Source organism: Vanessa tameamea, chromosome 24 (assembly GCF_037043105.1).
Source record: "Vanessa tameamea isolate UH-Manoa-2023 chromosome 24, ilVanTame1 primary haplotype, whole genome shotgun sequence".
In the NCBI taxonomy this organism is placed as follows: Eukaryota; Metazoa; Arthropoda; class Insecta; order Lepidoptera; family Nymphalidae; genus Vanessa; species Vanessa tameamea.
In genome coordinates this window covers 6838458-6865334 of record NC_087332.1, presented here as the reverse complement: position 1 = coordinate 6865334, position 26877 = coordinate 6838458, and the positions used below count along the sequence as shown (strand labels likewise).

Genomic DNA, 26877 nt, shown 5'->3' with positions numbered 1-26877 from the left:
ATTAATCGATTATATACATTTCACTATTACGTACACATTTTAAATATATGTTTTTATATAGATTTCATTTGTGTATGCTGAGTTCGCGACCTTTAATGTGTCTACGAGGCCGTTCTGTGTTCAAACCCTGAAAAATTGCCAGTAATAGCCTGGTGTTTGAATACTGTCAACATTTAAACCTCCCGTGATTCGGAAAGCACGTAACTCCGTTGATCCAGTACCAACTCTTTCGAGTTGTGTCAGCGATGCGTAATGCGAGGGGGAATAGAATTTGCACCTGTGCTTGGGCACATACTTGTGCAATATAAAATGTCCTGCGGTAACCGAAATAGATCAGGACTACTACTTCGTACCTAATTATAAACATAAAATATATATATTGACTAACTAAAATTTGTATACATGAAAAATATATTACATACATACTTACATTAACAGCCTGTAAATTTCCCACTGCTGGGCCTCCTCTCCGTTTGAGGAGAAGGTTTTTACGACGCTTAGCTAGGTGCCATGAACATAGTAACATCTCGTTTTATTGTCTCCACAGGTGGCTTAACAGGTGATGGCAGGTGAAGAGGGAAATGCTGTTATCATTCTACCCACCCGACTGGAATAGCCGGTCCTTGTATACGTAACTACTTTTTTTTCATACCTGTTATTTAATGTACTTATGTAATTTATATTTTTATGATTATTTATTTATTTATATTTTGAGACACCAACCAAAATAAAAAGTTAGATTTATCGATAATTACAAATGTTACCCAATTTGTATTAAAGTTAATAATTAATCGATTTTACCGAAGTAAATATTAAAACGAATGTGTATATTAGTGCCATCTATTTATTATAATGGAGTTTAGGATGTCGGGATTAATGTAGTTTTCACAGATTCTAATAGATGGCGTTAGTCGGTACAAAATTTGTTCTGCGTAATAAGTGACATTAAGCTTTACAAGTAAACCGCTAGATGGCAGCATATATAAATGTTAGTAAAATTTTTTGGATGATGAATCATATGCTTATTTATATTTCCCTATTACGAGTAGTTAAATAATTATAATGAGTATTAAAATTGTCTATCGAATAATTTAGGGAGCGACACAATGAAAATTACAAATAACTTAACCAAAGGACCGGATTTTAGGGCTTGGTAGCTCTACGACAAAAATGTGGAGGCCCGGAACACATTGAGAATTATGGAAAACAAAATGGTTATCGGAATTTTTAATTATTAGATAAATATAACAAGCAATTGCTTTTTGCTAGTGCTTATCTATAAAAATATTTCATATTTTGAAGGCACCTTTCTCGTTTCCATTGGATTAGAATCCCTGTTACCGTCCACTAAATTCGGCTCTGCCTCATCAAATTATTAGTTACTTACTTATGTATTCCAAGATCTTAAAGAACTTTTAAGTTTAAAGTGTGTATGCATGTTAACAATTACCTCCTAAATGTTTTTAAACAACTTAACGTAGTTTACCGTAGTTTAGTAACAAGGTTATATTGAGATTTGTATGAATACATTTATTTAAGGCGAATATCATTGTCTTCAAAATTATATAATACTATTACATGTATCTTCTTAATATTTAAGATATGATAAGATATATTAAAGAGTACGTAGGTATTCGTAGGTAATATATAATAATATATCCAATCATCTTCGCTTCCGGGGACGTACTCAGAACAGTAGTAAGATGTTTGTCACAACTTTTATCTTCGAACACATAAACAAATTTTCTTTAATCATATCTTCAACAATCTCGCTCAAGACAATTTGAAAACAAAAAAAAGAGAAGTCTCGTGGAACATCTGATTGGAACGAAGTTACATACATAATCAGCCTGTAAATTTCCCACTGCTGGGCTAAGGCCTCCTCTCCCGTTGAGGAGAAGGTATGGAGCATATTCCACCACGCTGCTCCAATGCGGGTTGGTGGAATACACATGTGGCAGAATTTCGTTGAAATTAGACACATGCAGGTTTCCTCACGATGTTTTCCTTCACCGCCGAGCACGAGATGAATTATAAACAAATTAAGCACATGTAAATTCAGTGGTGCCTGCCTGGGTTTGAACCCGAAATCATCGGTTAAGATGCACGCGTTCTAACCACTGGGCCATCTCGGCTAAACGAAGTTGCTATTGCTATATATTATGTATTAAATGACATAATAGAATAAATTAACAACAGTTCAAATTAATAAAAGACAATGACAAAATTATTATTAAAATTCCCGAGTTAGTAAAAAAAATAACAAAAAAAAAAATTAGTTTTAATATCGTTACATAATATAAAACAAAGTCGCTTACCGCTGTCTGTCCCTTTGTATGCTTAGATCTTTAAAATTACACTGCGGATTTTGATGCGGTTGTTTTTAATAGATTGATTGTTTCAAGAAGAAGGTTTATATGTATAATACATGCACAATATACTAGAGAAACGCTCTTAATTTTAGAGTTTTCTGAAGTGATGTCGTAAATAAACACATTTTTTGCGCTTACATTGCCAACTCTGGCTGAACCCTACGTGATAGATCAAAATAATGTACTACAGTATCGTACACCTTAAAAGGATCTTCAAAAAAGTCCTTGATGGTGTATGTCTATCTCTTGTACATGTACTACTTGACCTCAGTTTTAATTGATCGACCCCATAATTCAGTTAACTTTTTAATAGTACTTTCTGCCGAGGTACTGGCCACTTGGAAAACCTCCATCCATTTTGACATGGAATCGATCGCAACTAAATACGTCTTTCCAAAAATTGGCCCCATAAAATCTAAGTGGACTCGAGTCCAGGGTTTCGTAGCATATGGCCACGGCTGAGGAGCCTGCTTTAGAGGAGCATCCGCGTTGGCAGCGCACACCGCACACGCGCGACACACGCGCTCCACCGCCTCCTCCGCCCGGCCACCATACATAGCTTCTAGCGATAGCTTTGGACTTAACGATACCCATGTGAGGTTCATGTATTATATTTAAAACCTTATCCTGACAAGCCGCGGGTATTACAACCCTATGTCCCCACATAATACAACCCATTTTTTCATATAATTCCCCCTTTCTATTAAAATATGGTCTTATTGTACTTACCTCGCAATCACTGGGCCACGAGTCTCGAATATAGCTTAAAATTCTACCTAAAATCGGATCTTTTTTTGTTTCCCGATTTATATCGTGGTAATTAAGCAGTAATGCCTCTTGCGCAATATGAAAAAAAGTTTGTTCTTTTTACCGGCAAACGAGACAACCCATCGGCATTATTTTGGTCGGTTCTTATATTCGATGTTGTAAGTGTAAGCAGATAATATAACCACCCATCCTTGCATACGACTCGCTGCCATGGTAGGTATACCTGCATAAGGCCCGAAGATGGATACGAGGGGCTTGTGATCAGTACGTAACGTAAAATGACGACCATATTAGCATTGATGAATTTTTTTTAAACAAAAAATAATAGCAAGTGCCTCGCGATGTGTTTGCGAATAATTTTTTTTCTGCCTCGTTCAGCGTACGCGAAACATATGCAACCGGCCGCTCGACGGGGGGCCCTGGCTGAGTCAGGACGCCGCCAACGAAGCGCGCGCTCGCGTCGCCACGTGACTATTAATGGCTTGTTAGGATTATAATGACTAAGAACTTCGGTACTGGTCAATAGTTCCTTTACTTTAGTAAAAGTCTTTTCGCATTCCTCAGACCAATTCCATACAAAAAAGGAAAAAAATTTTCACTACCTGCGACGTGACGTACGTATCTCTTATATTTAAATAAACCACGATGAGTGTTAATAACCGTATAAATATTTGAATTGTCGAGAACTATTTGAATATATGCTTGGGAAAGATCTATTTTACTAAAAAAATGTGATCCATTTAGGCCTACGAGTACGTATTCTATTCTAGGTAAAGGATATCGATCGACCAATAAAACGGGGTTCAATGTAGATTTGTAATCAGCACAAATCCTAAGCGAACCATCGGACTTATTAACAGGTACTAACGGCGAGGCCCATTCGGAACAGTCCACCGGCTCGATGACGCCGGCACTGAGCATCGCGTCGAGCTCGGCGTCCACGCGCTCGCGCAGCGCATACGGCAAAGGTCGCGCTCGGTGGAACACGGGCACCGCGCCGTCTCTCACTCGCAATGTCGCCTCGCCGCCGGTGTACGACCCAGCCCGCCACTAAATAGCTCCTTATACCTATCGAGCAAGCTTACAATATTTTGTTCATTTGCAATATTACAATCTGCACGTTTTCTTATATAATTACAAGCGAGTGTCGGTATCCATATTTTTAACTCAGTTAACCATTGTCTACCTAATAATGAAGTAGTTCCTTTTTTAATTATAAATAACTCTGGAAACTTTTCACTGCTTCCATACTGTATTTTTGGTTTAATAAAACCCATAGGCTTAATGACAGTTCCATCATAAAATTTTAAATTCGTGCTACATTTTTCTATAGGTCTATGTGACAGATATTTATCATATGTATTTTTACTAATACACGAAATAGCCGTACCCGTATCTATTTCCATCTTCAAAGTACGGCCGTCAATATTAATCATTAAACTTACAGCCTTATAACTACCCAAGTTTAAATGATGAACGTCTTCCTCGCCCTCGGAATTCTCTGAATTATCACAATTCTCACCGTAGTGAACTTGGGCGTTACGGTGCTCCCGTAGCCGTGCCCCCTTTGACACCTGGCGTACGCATACCCGACGAAGGTGCCCCGTTTGATTACAAGCGCTGCACACAAAGTTCCGATAACGACACTTACTATATTCGTGATTTCGCGCACCACAACCTTTACAGTTCAAATAATTATTAACTTCCCCGGTCGCTATCGCCGAGCTTGCTCCCCCGACTCGGCGTCCGCTCACCCGGCCGCAAGCACCGCTCTAGCCGCCGCTTCTCCGCTCGCTTCTTCCGCCGCACCCGGTTCCACCGCAGCCGCATCTCTCTCCGCCGCCTCTAATGCGATCGCCATCTTCACCGCAGTATGAAATGGGAGATCATCCGCCTCGGCGAATAAACTTTGCTTGATTATATCGCTTTTTAACCCACAAACAAACTGATCCCGCAGGTTATCATTTAGGTTATCTCCAAATTTGCAGTTTCGAGACATTTTTTTTAGTTCTGCCACGTGAATCGCAATGCTTTCCGCCATGTTTTGTCTTCTTTGTCTAAAACGATACCTTTCCGCTAGCACAGAGGGCGCCGGTTGCAAATGTTGACGCATTACTCCACCGCTTCTTTAAAACTTATATCTGCTGGATTTTTCGGACTCGCGAGATTAACTAGCAATTCGTATGCCTGGTCCCCCACAGACGCAATTAATATAGGTAATTTCATTTCGTTATCCATCTTGTTAACCTTGAAGTACATTTCCAGTCTATCTACATACGAAGACCACGCATCGGTATTCATATCGAACTCATTTAATTTTCCGATCGACATTTTATTTTTATTCGGTTTAAACACGCACTTAAATTAAGTTTATCGCTCGTCGCCACTATTGCGTATCGCTAATTTCGAGGTGAAGAGTGAAACACAGCGTCTCGTGAAAACATTTAATCAAAACTCACGGTTCATTGACATCTGTCATAAAATAAACATATCCTACAGAGATGATTGGAAATTATTGTAAAATATATTCGTTGGAGAATTGTTATAAAACGTGATTTTATTTTGTCATCTTAAACTACTGAAATTACATAGGTTTTATGTGAATTATATGAAAAGTATCAATGATTGAAGATGTTGGAATAAATTACGTCGACTTATTTTACTTGCATGCGCCGCGTAAACCAAATGGTATTAATTATATTAGTTACGACACAGTGCGAAGCACGGACGTGTAACTAGTATATATATAAAGATAAATATAAATTCACGAAAAAATGAAATGACATTTATACACGAAAAATGACGCCTACGTATTTTATTTTATAATTCATCATTTCCATTATTTTACGTGACTCTTCAGAAATACGTGATTACCTAGTATGTGTCTACGTATTATACGAGTTGTATTGTCATTGAGATGATCAAGCATATTTAACAATATAATGCAAGAAAATTTAACAATCTCACAACAAACTTTAATTTTAAAGTTAAACTTTATTGTGTGATAAGAGGATAATATCGAAGTCATATTTTAGGGACAGTTTTATATGTGACGTTTTAATACGAAACGTAATCAAAGCAAAGAACTTCTACTTCTGCCACGTAGCTGTCTTGCACCTGTCATCCTTTTTTTAAATCTATATTATATTCCAAGTACCATCCAATATTAAGTTTTACCAATATCGAAGTGGTTAAAAGCATATAATTCATGTAAGGTATGAAAATCTAGCAAGTTACTTTCTGAGGGTTTTCAGATCGCTTAGAAAGTCGAGTATATACGAGTATATGTACTAACATCTGCACACATTCGAAAATTCCCTCATGTTGCTCTATGCATATATGAGTGACCACATAATATGTACCAACGTTTGCTTGATCGGTTTATATTATACTAGCAGTTACCCACCGGTTTCAATGGGCATTAAATAAAAAGGGCAAGGATCCACGGAATTTTAAGGAAAGGCTGTCGCGTTGGTCTAATGGGGACAGATCCCGAGGTTCTGGGTTCAAACAAGCAAGTTATATAACTTACTGGGTTCAGTAATGTGGAGGCGTGTACACTCCCGTGCCTCTGAAAGCAAGTAAAGCTGTTGGTCCAGCGCCTGAACTCCTTCCAGTTGTCTCGGATTTGAAATCCACTTGGATAGAAGAGAGGGAAGGAATAGAGAGTGCACCTGTGTGTTTGCAGTCACGGTTAACGGGTAAAACCTTGCAGAGTTCCTAGTAATACATCAAATGCAATGTTGGTAGTAGGGCTTTGTATATTGGTGACAGGTCTATGTTACTTGGTACTTGTAACGTTTGATTTTATTAAACAAGGAATTTGAACGCGGAATATATATTGATGAACTAAATTGAAATAAAATGAAATTATACTTTATTCAACTAGGTTTCTACGAGCACTTTTTTTGTTTGTGAAACTACCACCGGTTCAGAATAACGTAGATTCTTCCGAGAAGTACTGACAGTAGTTACTCTTTTCCAATATTCGAAATACAAAATTATGTCAATTAAATTTATATAATATATTCTGAAAGTCAACAAGTAGTTCAAAGCTTTTTTATCATATATGTAACCTTATGTTGAATGATAAACCTTATTTATTAAAATTTTTTTAAGCAACGGTATAAATTTATAAATCGGCAAAGTTAAAAATATCTGCGTATCAGTGCTATAAAAAAGATTTTGCCCCAAGAAGGATTTATTGGCATGAAACTTGGCGTTATAAGCTTATACTTTCTTCTATAAATATTATTTTATATAATATTTTGTTTTATGATTTCACAAAAACATATTATAACACATCAAGCTACGAATCAACTTAGTTTCTACATACTTATATATATACAACATAAATGCTTTAAACGTACGTCGACTTTGGCATCCTTCCAATGTTGCATCATTACGTGCAAAATTATAGTTGTCAAGTCTTTTATTTATCAAATAAAAACCCAAGAGCTACAGTAATGAAGACATTCATCCAAGTTTTAAAACTTTAATATTATAATATAACATTGTGATTCAAAAGTGAGTCTTGAAAATAAATATTTCGATTTTGAATATCAATTATAATTAAAAAAAAAAACCAGCATTGTTATTTCGTAGGAACAGACTTTGTATCACTTTTGTGAAATGTTGAGAACAATCGGTGATACGCTAATTAAAATATCGACTGTCGCTTCTCAATACAAACTTGATAAAATTAAACACTTGGGTGGAAATTGTGACTCACACTATTTGTTCTAGGAATAAGCTTAAGCGAGTTACTAATGTTAAGTTACAATACACGGGGTTAACAATTATGTTGGGCAATGTATACGCAATGTATACGCTTTACAATAGGGTTCCAGAAAATGTCGATTTTTTTTATTGTTTATTTAAATAGGTAGGCGGAAATTGACCACCTGGCTCTGACCATTGGGACTGTAGGAAATAATAACCATTCGCTACCAACCTTAGGAGCTAAATGTTATGTCCCTTGTGCCTGTAGTTACACTGGCTCACCCTTCAAACCGGATCACAGCAATACTAAGTATTGTTAATTGGCGGTAGAATATCTGATGAGTGGGTGGTACTTACTCAGACGGGCTTGCGCAAAGCCCTATTCCCAAAATAACTAACTTTGGTGTGTTAAAAATATTATAAAACTAATGAATTGAGCCGAGATGGCCCAGTGGTTAGAACGCGTGCATCTTAACCGATGATTTCGGGTTCAAGCCCAGGCAGACACCACTGAATTTTCATGTGCTCAATTTGTGTTTATAATTCATCTCGTGCTCGGCGGTGAAGGAAAACATCGTGAGGAAACCTGCATGTGTCTAAATTCAACGAAATTCTGCCACATGTGTATTCCGCCAACCCGCATTGCAGCAGCGTGGTGGAATATGCTCCAAACCTTCTCCTCAAAGGGAGAGGAGGCCTTTAGCCCAGCAGTGGGAAATTTATAGGCTGCTAATGCTAAAAAAAAATGAATTCCTATAAGCATTTGAAACGGGATATTTACCATGTTTTTTATTTTTATTTGGTGGAGCTCGATATTTCGACATTATCTATGAATGTCTTGTTCACGAGAATACCGTTTCAAATACTTATAGTATTAAAAATAAACATGTTAATTTAAAATCTTATAACGAATTCCTAGTTGATAACACACCTTGGAAGCGTTTAAAATAGAAATATAACTAATTACATTGTAAATACAATCGGAGAATACAAAAATATTAAAAATAAATTCGGCTGAGTTTCGTGAGATCTTCTCAGATCTGAATTTTTTGGACAATCAATATGTATGTAAGATACAAAAATTCTCAGCATTTTATGGATTCACCGTGCGGCTGTCGGGTCCATCGTGTGGTACAGAGGGAAACTCCGAGCAGTTGCCGAGACTTGGGAACTGTGTGTAGATCTAAGGGGGTTCCTTTCGCAATGCGCATAAACGCTCACCTTCACCGCTCGTTTTGCTCTCCTTGCTTAGCCAAAATTATAATTGTTTTATAGAAACCTGTTACAGCTTAAATATTCATTGAAACCTAAAATTTCTCTAGATAACGACAAGCCAAGGTATTTTAGGAGAGCCAAGGTCTTTTAGAAGGTTATAGATATATACTAATAAACTACATAGGTATAAATTAACCACATACCTATTTTTGGTTAGCTAATTTGATAGTTTATATTAGTAATTCATTTTTATTGTGTCGCCATTCCTTCGTTGTGTTCGTTGCGCTCATGTTCGTTTCCCGCGTTTGTCTAGAGAAATATAAAATGTCCGGTCTGGATGACAAAATCTTCATGCCCTCTGGGATTTGATAGTGCGTTACATATCCGTGGATATGCTAAGCAATGGGTGCTTAGTTTTGTTGTTTTCCGGTTTGAAGGATGTGTAACCCAGTGTACACGACAAGCACAAAAGACATAACATCTTAGATGCCAAGGTTGGCGGCGTATTGGCGATGTAGGGCATAGTTAATCATTCTTACAGAGCTAATGTCTAGGGGTGGTGGTGATCACTTATGTCATGTCCTACATATTTTATATATAAAAAATTAAACGCGTTCCGCAGCTTGAAAACGTAAGTATGTATATATTTTTAATATAATGAAATGTCTTTGTCATAAAATTGGCACGACTTTTTGTGGTTTCGATTGTTATTTTTATTTATTAGAAAGAGTATTTTGGCACAAAGATTTTATTGTCTCATTTACAACTATCTATAGAAATGTTTGAATCGAATGATTAATATGTCATTTAAATACGGCCTTCATGAGCGAGCCTCATGGGTTTTGAAACTTAGAAAGTGATGGTTATTGGAAGAAATTAAAAGTAAAGAAAACCAAGCAATCAAACAACCAAACAACCAACCATGCATATGGTATGAAATAAATAAATCAGAGAGTTTTGTAGGTTAGTCGTTCGCAAAATATACCTAACTACTTTGGTAGTTTTACTATTGATGAACAAGTCACACTAAATTTTATGTTATCAATTTAGTAATTTAACTCCTAAAACCCGGTAGAATTATTTTTTTCAAATGTACCGAACATATTGTAAAAGACCGTCAATTTCGAATTCGACCGAAAAGAATCGGCAAGAAACTCAGTAGTTACTCTTTTTCAACATCTAAAAATACAGTCATGTTAGTTAAATACAATTATGTATATATATCCTTAAGTTAACAAGCATTAACTCCACGCCTTTTTAATCTTTATAATCTTGTATCGAATAATACGCCTTCTTTACCAATGTATTTTTTACTAATGATTTGAATTTACGAAACGGCAGTTAAGCCAGTCAGTCTCAGCCGTATAATATATAAGAATGCTACACAGCAGGAAGAACGAACAGTAAAAGTGTAGCCGTAGTTTGATATATGTATGTATGACATTTAACACAAGCAGTTTTGTCAACGATAATTTGTTTACATTACCGGTCGGAACGACGCATTCTTATCCCTTGGATGATAATGGCTCTTTATATTCCTAAATGATAAAGGAAGCCCTTTTAATTAAAGGACTATTATTATGTATACATCTGTGTATGACAAGCCAATTAATAAACTGACAATCATAATCAACTAAGTCGGAATTGTGTAGGTTTTGAAACAAAAGGTTTTTTTCACGATTGGTTTTGTTATTGGTAAGTACAGGTGTTTCCTTCATAAATAATATTATTGGGATTGTTCGAAGGTTAAGTATAATACAGAGAAACTACTCGTGAAAAATTAACTATAAATATGTATGTAAAGGTTTCATAAAGGCTAGAAGATATGTTGTCCTTCGGACTGGTCTTCCGTGGTGACGTGGATCGATAAGGAAATGATTATTTTTTTATAAGTCGAGAGAAGGCAAATGTACAAAATATTGTTGTTGGCAAAACAGTTATTACGTAAACATAAACATAACATAATCAGCCTGTAAATTTCCCACTGCTGGGCTAAGGCCTCCTCTCTCGTTGAGGAGAAGGTATGGAGCATATTCCACCACGCTGCTCCAATGCGGGTTGGTGGAACAGTTATTGGCACTATGAAATATAAGTTTATTTTTCCTAGAGCAACTATGATCTTATTAGGTATACTGCCAAACAGCATTACTTGAATAGTTGTGTTTCCAAGGTTGATGCGTTGATTATGTGTAGTCTATGGGCAGTGGTGATGACATATTCGTACCATCAGGTGACCTACTAGAATGTCTGTCTAATTCTAATTTAATTTAAAAAGAAAACTTAACACTAAGTAAGTTCAATTTTAATGATTTGTTAACTGAAATTTAATCTTGGAGTTATAATTATATAATAAATCGTTTAATTAAAAAAACTTACCTAAAAATTATTTTATAGAAGTAGTTGTCGCCCGCGGCTTCGTTTGACATTTATAGTTTGGTCGGTAGATGCTAAGTATAAAAAGAGCCGTGAAAGAGTAACAGACAGACATTAACAATCTACTCTTTTTACTGCTTTTTTGAATTTCTGGTAAATCACTCAAAAAAACTTGAAGCGTAGCGATTTAAAAAAAATATGCTCGATGCTCGATTCGATCGTACATAAATATACTTTACATATTACAAAATATAATCGTATTCAGCTCTAAATTTAATTCAACAGTATAACATGACGATTCAAAAGTGCTACTTGAATAAAGAATATATTGATTTTGATCACTTACTGATATTTCATATTAGAGTTATAATTTCGAGTTACGAATTAGTTCCTCCACATCCCTACTTAATCTGGTTTAGCTCGTTTTTTTTTTGTACGCTAAGATAGCTAGCCCATATTGGCGGGGATTCGAATACATTAATTCCTGTTTACGGTGGAACAAGAAGGAGCCCATAGCGCGAGCCATTGGAGGCACTTTTCTCAGGCCCCCGGTCCGTAACCTCCTGCATACATGTAATCTGACACAGGTTATAGGTTTAGTTCTGCCTAGTACAAAATAATTAGTTTAAAGCTTAGATAGGGAAGTAAATAAGGCCGTATGTATAATAACCTTTTTTTGCACGTTTCCGTGCTGTCAAATTAGCATCGAAACAGAACCTTGGATTTAATCTTTGACATACACTGACATTCATTTGAACGTTACAAAAACAAGTTAATTATTAGTAAAGATTTTTGTTGAATATAATAAATATAATGTCATGGGTTTTTCAAAGCATTATACAATTTGATTCATATAAAACAGAGTTTAATTTTGTTAATAACAAATAAGTTTTACAATACAATACAATACAATACAAACACCTTACAATACAAACCTAACACAGAAAATCGACAATTGCAATGTTTACGCTTTATTTCCTTATTTTAAAGATAACTGGAATTGTCCTTTCCACTCTAAATGAACACTAATTAATAAAAAAAATGCGTTTATAACTGAGTCTTAAAAAAATATTTAAATTACAATTTAAACAAAATGACACTTCTTGTGTCATTAAAAAATATGATACGTTTTTTACTGAGACTCAACTCAACTGCCAACACTCGAATGTCAACACAAAGTTTACATATATAATAAGGTTTTATATGTGTCTTAAATACTAACATTTAATAGGCTAGCGTACATTCCACAAATAAAAATATTTTTGGTTAGTTTATATTTCAAACGGACGGAAAAGTCTCATCAAAAGTAGAAAATGTTAAGCTTAACAGTCGAGCCATAATAGTAAAATATAAAGAGTTTGCCTTTAAGACGCTCTTTAGCTTATCCCTCACAAAAAAACAAAAATATTAACAAACAAAATGTAGTTTCAGTTTAAATCTCATACCAGAGAAGACGTAAAAATTAATTGTTTAGTTCGATTCTCTATTTTATGTATTTAATAAGATTTTATCTTTAATTATTTTTGTCTATATAGACTGTCAATGCTGAGAACGCGACAAAAAGTAGTGAGCAACATTTCTCCACTACAACACTAGTAAAACAGTACGATGTTTAGCAAATGTCAAGCACAGCCGTCACGCAAACAAGATAATAAAGCTGTCTCGGTTGTTTAAGTTATTTTAAAGTGCGACAATCTATCTGAATATTATAATCTAAGGTTTTTGTTTCGTTCATATTATTTCAATCTTTACTGATTACTGGTTGTTAGTCTTTTTATGTTAAACAAATATGTGGTTTTTTTATGACTAGTTTCATTTATGTACCTAAAGTTAGTTATAAAGGTTTAATATAATATCGTTTCCCTTGAATACATCCAGACAGAAGAAAGGAATCCAAATTTACATGAACTCTATTCCAATCATAGGAGGAGAAAAGCCAAATAAACAACTCTTGACAGTAAATTGACGTCATATCATTGGTCGAGAGGTTGATTAATCTATGATATTCACTATGGATTGGCGAAAAAATGGCGCTTTGAATGTCGGAGAAACTGTTATCGGAATTTTGAAAGTAAAATTAAAATGGATACAGGTTTTTAAGTGTAATAGTATTGTATTATAAATAAAAATAAATTATTCATAAACTCTTAGCAGTGCACGATATAGGTGAGTTTTAGCAAATCTCATGAAATACGTAATTCTAGGTTTGTTTATCTTTATTCCTACTTCGTTTGGAATAGGCTATAGTGTGTTTTTTAGTCTATATAGCAATATGATCTTGACGAGGTGTCATTGTGTGCGTTGACTTGCCATTAAATGAAAAAAAAAAATACGGGGAAAACAAATTATATTTAATGGACTTACAGATAATGTTTACTAGATGTTGATGTTATGAATGAAATAAAATAAACTCTGCATATTTAAACACTTAATTTAAGATAACTAAATTCAAAATTTTCTTAATTAGTATTTAATTTTAATACTTAGAATCAAATTTATTCTGTGTAATTTTTTAGTAATACTGTGGTTTTGCCTCTGCGGTCCGAATTGTGGATTTTAATTTCAAAATGAGAAATTATCCACAAGTACTTTCCTAATTTTAAGATTGGAATATTGCGATAATAAGCTAAGATGGCCTAGCAGTCAGAACATCTGAATCTTAACTGAAAATTCTGGATTCTAATCAAGGCAAACATCACTGAATTTTTATGAGCTATATCGTGTTTATCATCAATAATTATTTCGGGCTCGGAGGTTGAGCAGCGTGGTAAAATAAGCTCAATACCTTTTCTTGCAAGGAGAGGGAAGCTAAGTCCAGGAGGATTCTTTGGCAGCAGTTTTCAGTCGGAGATATATGCTGAGGTGGGGCAAGATTGACTCTCCTTTTCCAATCAATTGAAACAGTTTTATTAGCTAGACAACAAAATCAATATAAAGTTGGTCGAATCAGTCGTAAATTCGATCGGCACGATCTTAGTATATTGCGGATCTTACCCGAACGCAATATACAGGCCCTAATTAATTTTATTGCCCCCTGGACACCGACCGTGCATGTGTACATTAGACATCTAGTTACGCATGTATCCGAGAGGGTAATATTGTATTCGAAATCTTCCACATTGGTCTTTGGTATATTTTGCGATATTTGCTCGAGTTTGGTTGTTCGAGGTGTCTATGTTATTATGTCCGAGCGGCATCACAATTAAAATTTAAGGATTACAATTTGATTTGTATGATTTTTTATATTTGCCTTCCTTGTTCTTGACACACACATCCACATGGACACAATGAAAACAATAAACCGTAATTTTAGATGACCTGACTGGATGATGTTGAACAGACTATGAGATACTTCATTATGTTAAAATCCATCCGGTCCCAATTATTAAGGCTAGCCAATACCGATTTTGGATTTCTTATGTTTACTTGATTATGAAATAGGTGGCAACGGGCGGGGTTCCTGATAGAAAGGAACTGCCACCGCCCATGGGCATCTACAACACCAGGAAACTTTAGGTGTAGGCTCGTCTTAAAGGTTCACAAGACATAACGGAAAAACAACGGACGAAAGATGGTTCCACTGTGTTCTGCGACGTAGAAAATGTATATAATATATTCGTTATATTACGCATCCTTACATAAATAAACAGATAGAAAAAAAACTTCAAAAGTTCATACGTGTGTGGGTAATTTGTTTTTGCCTGCTAAGGTTATTCTTTGTATTGTAATTAACACGAACATGTAATCAATAGAGATGCATGCTGTTGATAAACTGAGAATTCAATTGTTTATTTAAATGTCGAGTAATAATTTTATATTATTTTTGTACACGTTGTTAACATTTAATATGTTAATAATACATATAATGTCTTTGTTATACCATATATGGTCAAATGGGCCGCTTGATGGTAAGTGGTAACCAACGCTTATAGATATTGACTCTGCAAGACATATTAGAATCTGGCATAGTTTAAAGGTAAACTCTATCGAGTTTCATCTGAATGTTGATATTAGAGCCGAGATGGCCCAGTGGTTAGAACGCGTGCATCTTAACCGATGATTTCGGGTTCAAACCCAGGCAGGCACCACTGATTTTTCATGTGCTTAATTTGGTTTTATAATTCATCTCGTGCTCGGCGGTGAAGGAAAACCATCGTGAGAAAACCTGCATGTGTCTAATTTCAACGAAATTCTGCCACATGTGTATTCCACCAATCCGCATTGGAGCAGCGTGGTGGAATATGCTCCATACCTTCTCCTCAAAAAGGGAGAGGAGGAGTTAGCCCAGCAGTGGAAAATTTACAGGCTGTTTATGTATGTATGTAAAACATATTAACCTTCGTTAGACCAGTGGTGTGATGTAACGAAGGTTAAGGTTATTTCTGACAGCGCTAATGTCATTTAATCAGGCATTTATCATCAGGCGGTCCATTTGCTCGTCCACCCAACTATTATATAAAAAAAAAGCATTGCCAATATACCACCAATTTTGGGAGCCAAAATGATGTGTCTTTTCTTCCTGTAGGTTTACTCACCCATCAAACCGGAACACATTAATACTTAGTTTTGCTGTTCGGCGAAATATCTGGTAACTCTGCTCGTTTTTCTAATCAAATTGATGAAGCCTTGTTAACGCGAGTCTATAAACTGGAAATAGAGTAAGTCTTGTATTTATTGGTATGTGATCTCTTAACAAAAAAAGTAATTTGTGATTGAATCTCGTGAAGAAATGTATATATTTATATACAAAAGCCGCGGCTTCACCCGCTTGGTAATCTATTTGACAAAAATGCTTCAAGAACTTTTTAACAACCCAAATCCTAATATGTATTTGGATTTTTACTCAATAAAACTAAAACTGTGAATGTATATGGAGGCGGGAGCGGAGATACGATATGGCAAAGTAAATATTCACATGGATACATTGAAATCAATAATATCGTCGTTTTTCTAAACGTCCGGAAAATCATGTAAAATTACCCAATAACCGGACAATTAGCCTTTTATTATTTCGTTTACCTGATATCCGTGGGAGGATAGAACAATTCACAGAAATCTTTATTAAATATAGCTAGTTCATATGTTAAATACACCCAACAAAACACTTAGAGGTCAAAAACTACAGACAAACAAATCATGAATGCGACGTTAATTCTGAGTATCTTTACAAAAGTTATCATAAAAAAGATGCATATATTTATTTTAATATATTTTTGTAAGAATTAAAAAGGTTATGAACAATTAATTACTCATTTCAGTCGTAGTTTGAAAGCATTGTGACGACTACCGCATTTATAATCTGTATAATATATCATATACTGAATTATGCTAGCAGCATACAAAAAAAAAATAATAAAAAAACATAAAAATACTTATGTAATAAATTATTACATCACACAATCTCGATATCTGGCAATTCATAACGTTGCGATTTTGAAGCAATTTTTGGCTGAAAATGGTTTTAAAATCCCAATTCTACTTGGTTGTGTGAACCTATTAAAAGAACTGCAACCCTCTATTTTTGCAGATATTCTTGGGCCGTGGTATTCACTTTCCATCAGTAGAGTTTCCTGTCAGTTTGCCAAAATTTCAATATATCTAAACTTTTCATGTGAAGTGAGTACTGAGCATACGAGCAAGCCACTTTGAGCACCAAAGTCATCAAGATCACTGGACCGTACTGACTAGTAACAGTAGCATCGTTAATCGAAAACGTGTTCAAAATAAAATGACTAATGTCATATGTCAACGTAAATTAATTCAAATGGAAAATATTTTATTATCAATCGATATTTTATGAAAATGATGATAAAATTTTTAAAGACAAAGTTTAAACTTTGTTGTACATTACGTTTCGTTTCGTCAAAATGGTCAGAGTCGCCATGCTTATTAATAATTACAGAAATAATACTCTTACTGATTTTTAACACCGCAGATACCGGTGAACCAGAGAACAGGAAAACCAATGGGGACCCGGATTCACGTATCTCTTAAAGATTTCCCTTGCATCAGAATAAGGTTGATAAAGGGCCAATGGTCTTTGATTGACTAACATGGTATTGTTTTATAAAAAAAATAACAACAACAACGGTAGGACTTTGTAAGCCGTCACTGATTACATCCGTTCCTCAGAATGCAGGTAATATCTTTGGGTCCTGCGCTTAATTTCTGTTTCCAGTTAGTTAATCTTGAGCAATCACACAGCCAGATAACCATATTTTGACTATATAATTATCTTTTTCACTACGTAGTGGTAGGGATGTACAACACCGTTGGGTTAGGTACACCCATTAATCACACCCCCTAAAAGTAACACTTATTGATGTGTTCCGGTGTAGAGGATGAGTAATTACATGCACAAATGACATTATATCTTAGGTTCCAAAAAACCGAAAGGTTAAACAGAAACCATAAATAATCTATATCTTAATTGTTGATCTCTCACATTAACATTAAAAGAAATATTTACATCGCTTAATCTTTAAATAGTACCTTAAAAGTGAATTGTGTGTGTGTGGCTTTATCCATGAATTGTTCAATTATCATACCCAACTATGGAATTTCAATGAACTTTAATTTTGGTCATAATTATAAGTAATTTTAATATCATACTTAATTAACAATTTAAAATAATAGATGTAACGCATTCAATGAAAAATAAAAACTAAATTAAATAAAATGATTGAATAGCTTTAGTCTACCACTGATAAAAAAAAAAAGATATAGGTATCTTACGCAACATTATATATTTGGTTAAATACGTTTTTACGTGTGGAATAAACCGTCAACTACTTATGATGAAATTGTGATAGTAAGAATATACATTAGGAATAAGACCTCGAATTGTTGGAAAATCCGTAAAATGAAGCAAATTCAGCGGCTGCTTATTAGTGATTGATCAATTATAAAAATTACAATGTAAAACCACATCTACTGTTATGGTTTCAAGGTTTATTTTGCCGCATAAGGCATGAAGGCAACCATGTTTAACCGCAAGACGCTGCGCAAGCGGCAAGACTCAAGTTCAGTGTTAATCGAACGTGCATCGTGCGCGCGCCAGTCAGCCATTTTTTTAAGAAATTCGCGCGTTTTGTGATTGTGCCATTTTGTTTAATAAAAAATTGTTTATGGAATTCTAGTGGATTGTGTGAAAATAATAAAACGGTAAGATATTTTTTGATTTATTTTCAAAACAGTGTGTGTATTATCTTTGTGGTTTTGGTGTAGTTTTTCAAAGATTTAACTTCTAGAATGTTCAAGGTGATTACCATAACTTTTGAGAAGTGAATTAATATAATTACTTATAAAATTAGCATTGAGAAATGTAACTGTGCTGAGGTCGAATAGACCTTCATCAGTACTCATCACAGTTCCTTGTAAGCAAAGATATAAAAATAAAACAATTGTTAAATATTATTCTAATACAAAATTAACCATTAATTAATGATTGTTTTAAAGATAAAATGAGTTTAAAAACAAAGTCCGATCACTCAGTTATTTCATTTAAATTAATATAATACTTTCTTAAAGTTTAAAAAATTAAATTAAATTCTACGTTAATAATTGGTGATAGACGTGAATATAGTCACAATGCAATATAAATATTTTAAATAATATAATTAAATAAATAAAAACTCATATCCGTGTTAAAAAATATTATAAGATATTTATGAGTTCGTAGATTAGTCAAGTACATAAGGGACTAATAGTATTTTTAATTTACTACAAAGTAATTAAATAATCATTACATTAATGGCCTAATAGCATCATTTGTTTGGATCGAAAATTTGTGCAACGACATGAAAATTTCCTGTCATCGTCGGACGACTCATTGTGTCGAGTACGATATAAACAACAACACTTACTTTTAGTAATTAGGATAAAACTATGAATAGATATTGGTTGTTTCGCATGACATATGCCTTTTTGCGTATTTAATTTTTTTAATAATTTGGCAAAGGACCAAATATCTTCCACCTTTTATTAAAAAAAATATTCTTTGAAACTTTTAGCACGTAAACGGAGAATTATACTATATTGATAAATATAACCTATATCGTAAAGAGAAAGATAAAATTATGAGTTTGGTAGTAATCTTTGAGACGACGTAATCATCCGTTTTCAAAAATGATCTCACTAATATTTGGAATGAAGGTTCAGGGTTGTCATGGCTTATTAATATCCCGTTAAAGTAAAAATGGTTTTCGCGGTGACCAATTCTGCAACAAAACCCGACGAAAAAACGATCGAGCGAATGTGTTCCTTGCGAACGCTGCCTTAACGTTAACACGAGTGCTATCTGTAGAATAAAAAACTTTAAAAGACCCGTATGAAAATCCGCAACGACATTATCTATATGTTACGGTCAATTATTATAAATTTTTGATTATGTATATATGTATGTATGACTTATAATATAAATAATTGTTATAACAATTTACTAACTTGATTTCAATTCACTTGTGTACAATTTATTTAACAATGTTTATGTAAAATCGTTATTGATCACTTTAATTGCTATGTATGTATATATATATATATATATATATTTATTTATTTATTTATGTTACATTTTAAAAAATATGACTTACGAGTTAATAGTATATTTGCAATAAATGTCACACAGGACTATATCAGACGAGGAATTTAATACGTGATATTGGATGTATGCATACATCCAATATCACTATATATTATAGACAGTAAGCCTCGCCGCGTCTGTTTGTCTGTACGCAATAAACTCGAGAACTACTGAGCAAATTTTCAAACATTATTCACGAATGCACGAAGTGATTCACGAGGGGGATTTAGCTGTATTGACATTAGGGTTTTGTGTACTCGTATATGAGGTGTGACGATGATTATTGAAGATGCCGGAAAGTCATTCCGAGTGGGAATTACTGGCGTGCGCATAATACTTTTATTTTGTATTACGATACGATACCCGGGCGAAGCCGGTATATCCGGCCGTTGGTATTTTATCTAGTGCTTTTTTTTTGCTTTAAGAGCTTGATCTTGTATATCATTAAATATAAGATTAATTATAAGAAACTAAATAATTTGCAATTCGTGTTATTTATTTCCTTATATTTAAAAATAAATAATAAAGTTGAATTTTAATAAGTTCGATACCTTAATTTTTTATTTAGAACCGCTTTATTCTCACGAATACATTTTAATTAAACATAACATTTGTAACCATTACAATAACCTTGCAAAAAATGCTTGTAATATAACAAATATACATAAGTAATGGATGTAACTTTTATTATTATTACGTCCATCAAATCAGGCCATAATTACTATAAAAAAATCGTATCTGTTGAACAGTTAAAATGTTTCATTGTAATTTATTACTCAGACTTATCAGATAGTGTTTCTACAGGTACAAGGGACACTAACCTAAGGGAGTAAGTACCCTTGGATAGTGTCAAAACGACAATGTTAGGAATGATTAATGTTTCCTACGGTCCCAATGTCTTAAAGCAGTACTTACCAACAGGTGATTCAATTGTTAGTACGCCAACCAATTACAAATTTAATAGTAAATTAAATGGATTTTATCATTAGAACAGATAGACAAAGTTTGTAACATAGATCTATTCAATGGAATAAAGTGCAAAGTCGAGGGTTGCTAGAAAAATATTTACATAACACTAATGCTTATTTACCTTAGCAAGGTACGGCAGTGCGAAGGCCAAGTTCTCGTAACATGGTCGCACGCATACATATATGTTATAAACTACATAATGGTAACTAATATGAGATGGAAGGTTGTGTCTCGGTGCAACCCATTGGTCCTTGGAAGAAAAATATTTATCGTGTCTACTTTTTACCACGTGGTCCATACAGTTCTATCTTAAAGAAAGGACCAGTTTAGCTTTCACATAGTAGACCTGTCTACGATATGAATTTGAGACGCTACCATTGACTTGCTACTACCGGATCTGTGGTCTACGAATAATGGTTTTTTTATGGTATAGTTTGGCGGACGAGCATATGGGCTCCTAATGGTAAGTGGTCACCACCGCCCATAAACAATGTGCTGTAAGAAATATTTACCATTCCTTATATCTATTATCTCTAGGAACTAAGATGTTGTGTCCCTTGTGCCTGTAGTTACACAGTTCACTCAACCTTCAAATCGGAGCACTGTTGTTTGGCGGTAGAATATCTGATGAGTGGGTGGTACCTACCCAAACGGGCGTGCACAAAGTCCTACCAACAAGTAAAATATAAGATAAACGTATAAATATAATAGATACAAGTTTTACGATAGAAAAAAGTACGCATACATAAGTAAGCGCGTTGAAATATTTTTTTTGTAGTACGAGTTGACTATAATGTACATAACTTACTATCCGTATTATTCAATACATATAATTCTTTGACGAGTGAACTTACGTAACAGTAAATATTAACTTTTCGTTCACAAGTAACTTCAAATTGTAATTTTTTTAAATCAATTTGATTCCACGTTTAAATTGTATTGTCAATGCGCCTTAATAACTTTAAAATTGATGCCCTTAGTGTCTGAAGTTACACTGGTTCACTCACCCATTAAATCGAAACACCATAATATGAGTATTGTTGTTTGGCGGTAGAATATCGAAGGAGTGGGTGGTACTTACCCAGATTGGTTTGTGCAAAACCCTAACAGGTTATTTAAATTTGGTGTACGATTTATTTTTATCAATATCATGAAACATTTTCAAACTAGTCGCTATAAAAAAACTTGTCTCTACAAATCTATCAAATTAACTTAGTACATATTTTTATATATTATAAATTTATCTGAATGCAATCTTAAATTTAAAATAAACACACAATCACACATAGCTTTGAATAATATAACTGTAGTTCTTCGAATAAACGATTTTGATTACGGATTTTAATTGGTGATCTTGGAGTTAAGATCCCCATCTTCTATTCACTGATCCGTCTCGTCATTAACACGATTCTGTATTCACCTTTGTCCGTAGTAATAACATGCAATTGATAATATCATCGAGTGATAAAATTTATACTAACTCGCCATAACTTAGATGACCTTACGATTATTTCCTACTATTCAAAGTTGAATATAAAAATTACTTAGTATTTTTTTAAACGTGTTATGTTTTTGTTTGTTTTCAAACGCTATAAATGAACCAAAGCTTGATTAGTGTTAATATATTCAATGCATAAAATAAATTGAACATTACATTAAAATTGTTTTGATTATGTTATAAATAACGCATAATTTTAAAACAGCGATTGACTTGCCACTGTATTCTAAAGTTATTGTCTGTTCCAACAAGAAGACAGTAGCCAAAAAAACAACATTTGACATCAAATTGACGCAATATCATTGATCGAGAACTTGAATGATCTGTGATATTCATATGCGTTTTGAATTTCGACGAAACTATTATCGTAAATTTGGAAGTAAAATTAAAGTGGATATAAGTACTTAAGTGTTATAGTGTTGTGTTATAAATAATGATACATTAATCAAGATCCTACCTGTACCCATATAGCTGAACTATTAGCAAATCACATGGAATACGTAAAAATAGGTTTGTTTATCTTCATTACTTCTACGATTGGAGTAAATTATACACGCAAACCGAACATTATATTCAATTTAATTTTATTTTGTTATTAAACTCAGCGAGTAATGTAATTTGCGTTATAAATATACTTTTTGATCTGATTCCGTTAAAAACAAACATATGGAACTAAAAAAATCTGTCTTTGCCGTCGCTTGCATTTTATTTCACAATAATAAAAAATGTATGTAAGGCCAGTATACTTACAAAAGTATTTAAACAGTTTCATTTTACCTGCCAATTCAAGGTAAACCAAAAATTCAAACCGGATAAAACCGGTTACAGCAAGAAGTGCGGGATCTGTTATTTAATCCTTAGTCTACCCTCACGAGTGGAATATTTTCTTCGATTTAAAATGTATTTCTACCAAAATTAATAAAGTTATAAAATGTGATTATATCAAAAGGCGATCTGTTTGATATCTTCGCCATGCATATTCAAAACCAAGATAAAATCAAATTAAAGTCTCGATTCGGTAAATATGTACATTAACTTCGTGCATGACATACAAATGTTCTAAATTTAAAACGATTACTTATTTATAATATTTTAATACTAAATCAACTCCGAAACTCGCGGCATTTTCCTATATAAGTTCTATGCATATTGGTTTAGTAGCATTTTCAGTTGGCACTTAAACCAAACGTTTTTTTTTTTTTATATATACATTAATATTTCTTCCCATAATTTATTATTTGAACGTTTTATCAATACTTGTTTGTTACGTTAGCTCTGAGTCAACAACATTTTCGCTCGGTCGGTTCCCTTTTGATTTTTTTTCGAAGCTGAAATCAGAAGGTTGGTAACATTGCAAAACGAACCGGTCTATATATTGTATAACGCACCGTACCGCAAGCGCTCAAACTAAACTTAGTGTTCGTTTAAAAACCATTTTTCTTAATTTTAAAGTTAGATCTACAGAAAAACTAAAATATTTATGAATAGTATAATTATTGAATAAATATTCTTAATTCTTTAAGACTCATAAAAGCACTTTTGTATCGTCAAAAATCAAAATCAAAATTTACTTTATTCAAGTAGGCTTTTACAAGCACTTTTGAATCGTCATTTAACAAACTATTTAAAGTAAAGCTACCACCGGTTCGGAATGTAGATTCTACCAAGATGAACCGGCAAGAAACTCAGTAGTTACTCTTTTTCAACGTCTAAAAATACAGTGATGTTAGCCGAGATGGCCCAGTGGTTAGAACGCGTGCATCTTAACCGATGATTTCGGGTTCAAACCCAGGCAGGCACCACTGAATTTTCATGTGCTTAATTTGTGTTTATAATTCATCTCGTGCTCGGCGGTGAAGGAAAACATCGTGAGGAAACCTGCATGTGTCTAATTTCAACGAAATTCTGCCACATGTGTATTCCACCAACCCGCATTGGAGCAGCGTGGTGGAATATGCTCCATACCTTCTCCTCAACGGGAGAGGAGGCCTTAGCCCAGTGGGAAATTTACAGGCTGATTATTATTATTTATTTAGTTAAATACAACTATATATGTATGTTATGTCTCCTGCCTGGAAGTCAACAAGCATTAAGTCCACGCTTTTTTATCATCAATATAATCTTGTATCGAATAATATTCTCTAATAATATCCTCTTTACCAATGTATTTTTTACAATTGACTTGAATCTATGAGACGTCAAAGTTAAAAATGTCATATTACAGTGTTGAATTAATGTAAATTTGCCACCGTTTCGGAAAGTAGATTCAACCGAGGAGAACCGGCATGAAACTCAATAGTTACTCATTTCCACCAATTTAATTATATAATATGTCAGTAAAGTACAGTTATTATTTTATATATCTTGCCTAGAAATCAACAAATACTAAGCCTGCGTTTATTTTATCTTTAATGTAATGTTGTATTGAGTAATATGCCTTATTTGTTTGATATGAGCTTTAATTTAAAAGGAGAAGGAGAAGTTTCGGCGACCTCCGTGGTCGAGTAGTGTGTACACCGGTTTTCATGGGTACGCCACTCCGAGGTCTCGGGTTCGATTCCCGGCCGAGTCGATGTAGAAAAAGTTCATTAGTTTTCTATGTTGTCTTGGGTCTGGGTGTTTGTGGTACCGTCGTTACTTCTGATTTTCCATAACAAAATTGCTTTAGCTACTTACAGTGGGGTCAGAGTAATGTATGTGATGTTGTCCAATATTTAATATTTGTTTATTATAAGTTAATCTTAACTGTTTCGTCAGAATTTTATTATTGAAATACATACACCGCATACCGAGCCCCAGCAAGGCATGTGTTTACTTTGCAAAATCGGAATCTAATTGTCATTAGTTTAACTTTCCTCTTCGTATTTATATAATTATTTTCACCGTTTCTTTCAAAGAGTAGAGTAACAATGTATAAACAATTTATTAATTTATAAAACTAAACTTATTGATTCCGTGATGTTGCTAATAGATACGATCATTCTCTCTGTCAAAAATCTTTTTAAAAAAATGGCAGCCATTCTATTTATTTATTTCACATGAGGATTTACAGATTGACTTAAACCAATATAACTAATGCAATAGTTTAAGTTAACAAATACAATTCAGAGGACAGATAACGGATAACTCATCGTTTATGACCGTTCATTGCGTTTTGTTTTTAACAATAAACTTACTAAATCAAATTGAAAATAAAAATCAAGATTCAATCGTAATGTCTCAATTCACAAATATGATTATAAAAAGCAAATTGGCAAAAAAAGATTAATTGATCGTAGTCAAGTTAACATCGTTAAACAGGGTAAAAATTAGTAGTACTCATACAACACAGTAGTTCCTGAGATAAGCACCTCCCTACAACCAGAGAGCCTGTCCCTTTATATATAGAATATATAAAACTCATTAACACTGTAGCTTATGTCAGACCTATTTATAAAATGGCTTTATTTTGTTGTCCTTGGAATAGGTTCCTAAAAAGTATTAACAGTGATGACCAGCAAAGTAAGATACTACATTTTTTCTGTTATGTGTTAATTCAAAATTAGTTAAGTGGCTATTTAGATGAGTGATCTATACGTAAGTAGTCTTGTTATTAAAATCCTGCAAAAACACGACTATTTATGACGGCCATAAAATTACCGTCACCGGTCATTATAAAATAGTTCTTAATGTGATTGTAATAAAGTATATTATTAAATAAAAAGCATAATAAAAAGGGGAATTCCATAATAAGGCTTTCGTTGTTTTATTCTGCTACGTCAAATGACGCTGTATTTCAACGTCATTTGTATTTTTTTTTTAATAGATAGTGGAGGCATCGTTTTCGTCCGGAATTATTTATTTTAATTTTCTATATTGATTATTTATGGGCCGTGGTGACCACTTATAGGTGGCCCATTTACCAGTTTGTATACATATATTATTGGAAGGATGATTTTATTTTAATTTGATTCTCACAACAAGGTATTTTATTGGAATTATATTATTTCTTACAATAGTGTTAAAAGAGTTGTCTTTTTAATTTTAATCGCACTCGTAAAAATCCTTTGACGTAAAGATTAGCAATTTAATTTTATTTATATGGCAACAAAAATATTCAAATATAAAAAACAAATCACTGTATGCATTTTATGTCCAATCTGCGATTTATTCAAATGCGAGTTAATTCCTACAGTTATTAAATTGATAGATTTAAATATTATTCAAAACAAGAACAGTAATAAATTTAAAAGTTTTTTTAAAGTTAATTCAAATGAGTTTATATTTTTTTTGTCGAACCTTTAAGAATTCACAATCATAATTGGTAGTAGCTTCACGTAGAACTGTCAAGATCTGTAAAGAAAGTGTTTGGGAAGTGTTTGTAAAAGCCTACGTAAATT

General features: G+C 33.6%; 1 protein-coding gene across 1 annotated transcript in view; it reads left to right on the top strand.

The window, feature by feature from the left end:
* Window positions 1-18473: 18473 nt before the first annotated feature.
* The window catches only part of Osy (oskyddad), a 77969-nt gene continuing 69565 nt past the window's right edge, over window positions 18474-26877 (top strand). The window contains exon 1 of the mRNA XM_064218767.1: window positions 18474-18614. The gene's annotated coding sequence lies outside the window, so the exon portion shown is untranslated. The remainder of the gene's footprint in view (window positions 18615-26877) is intronic.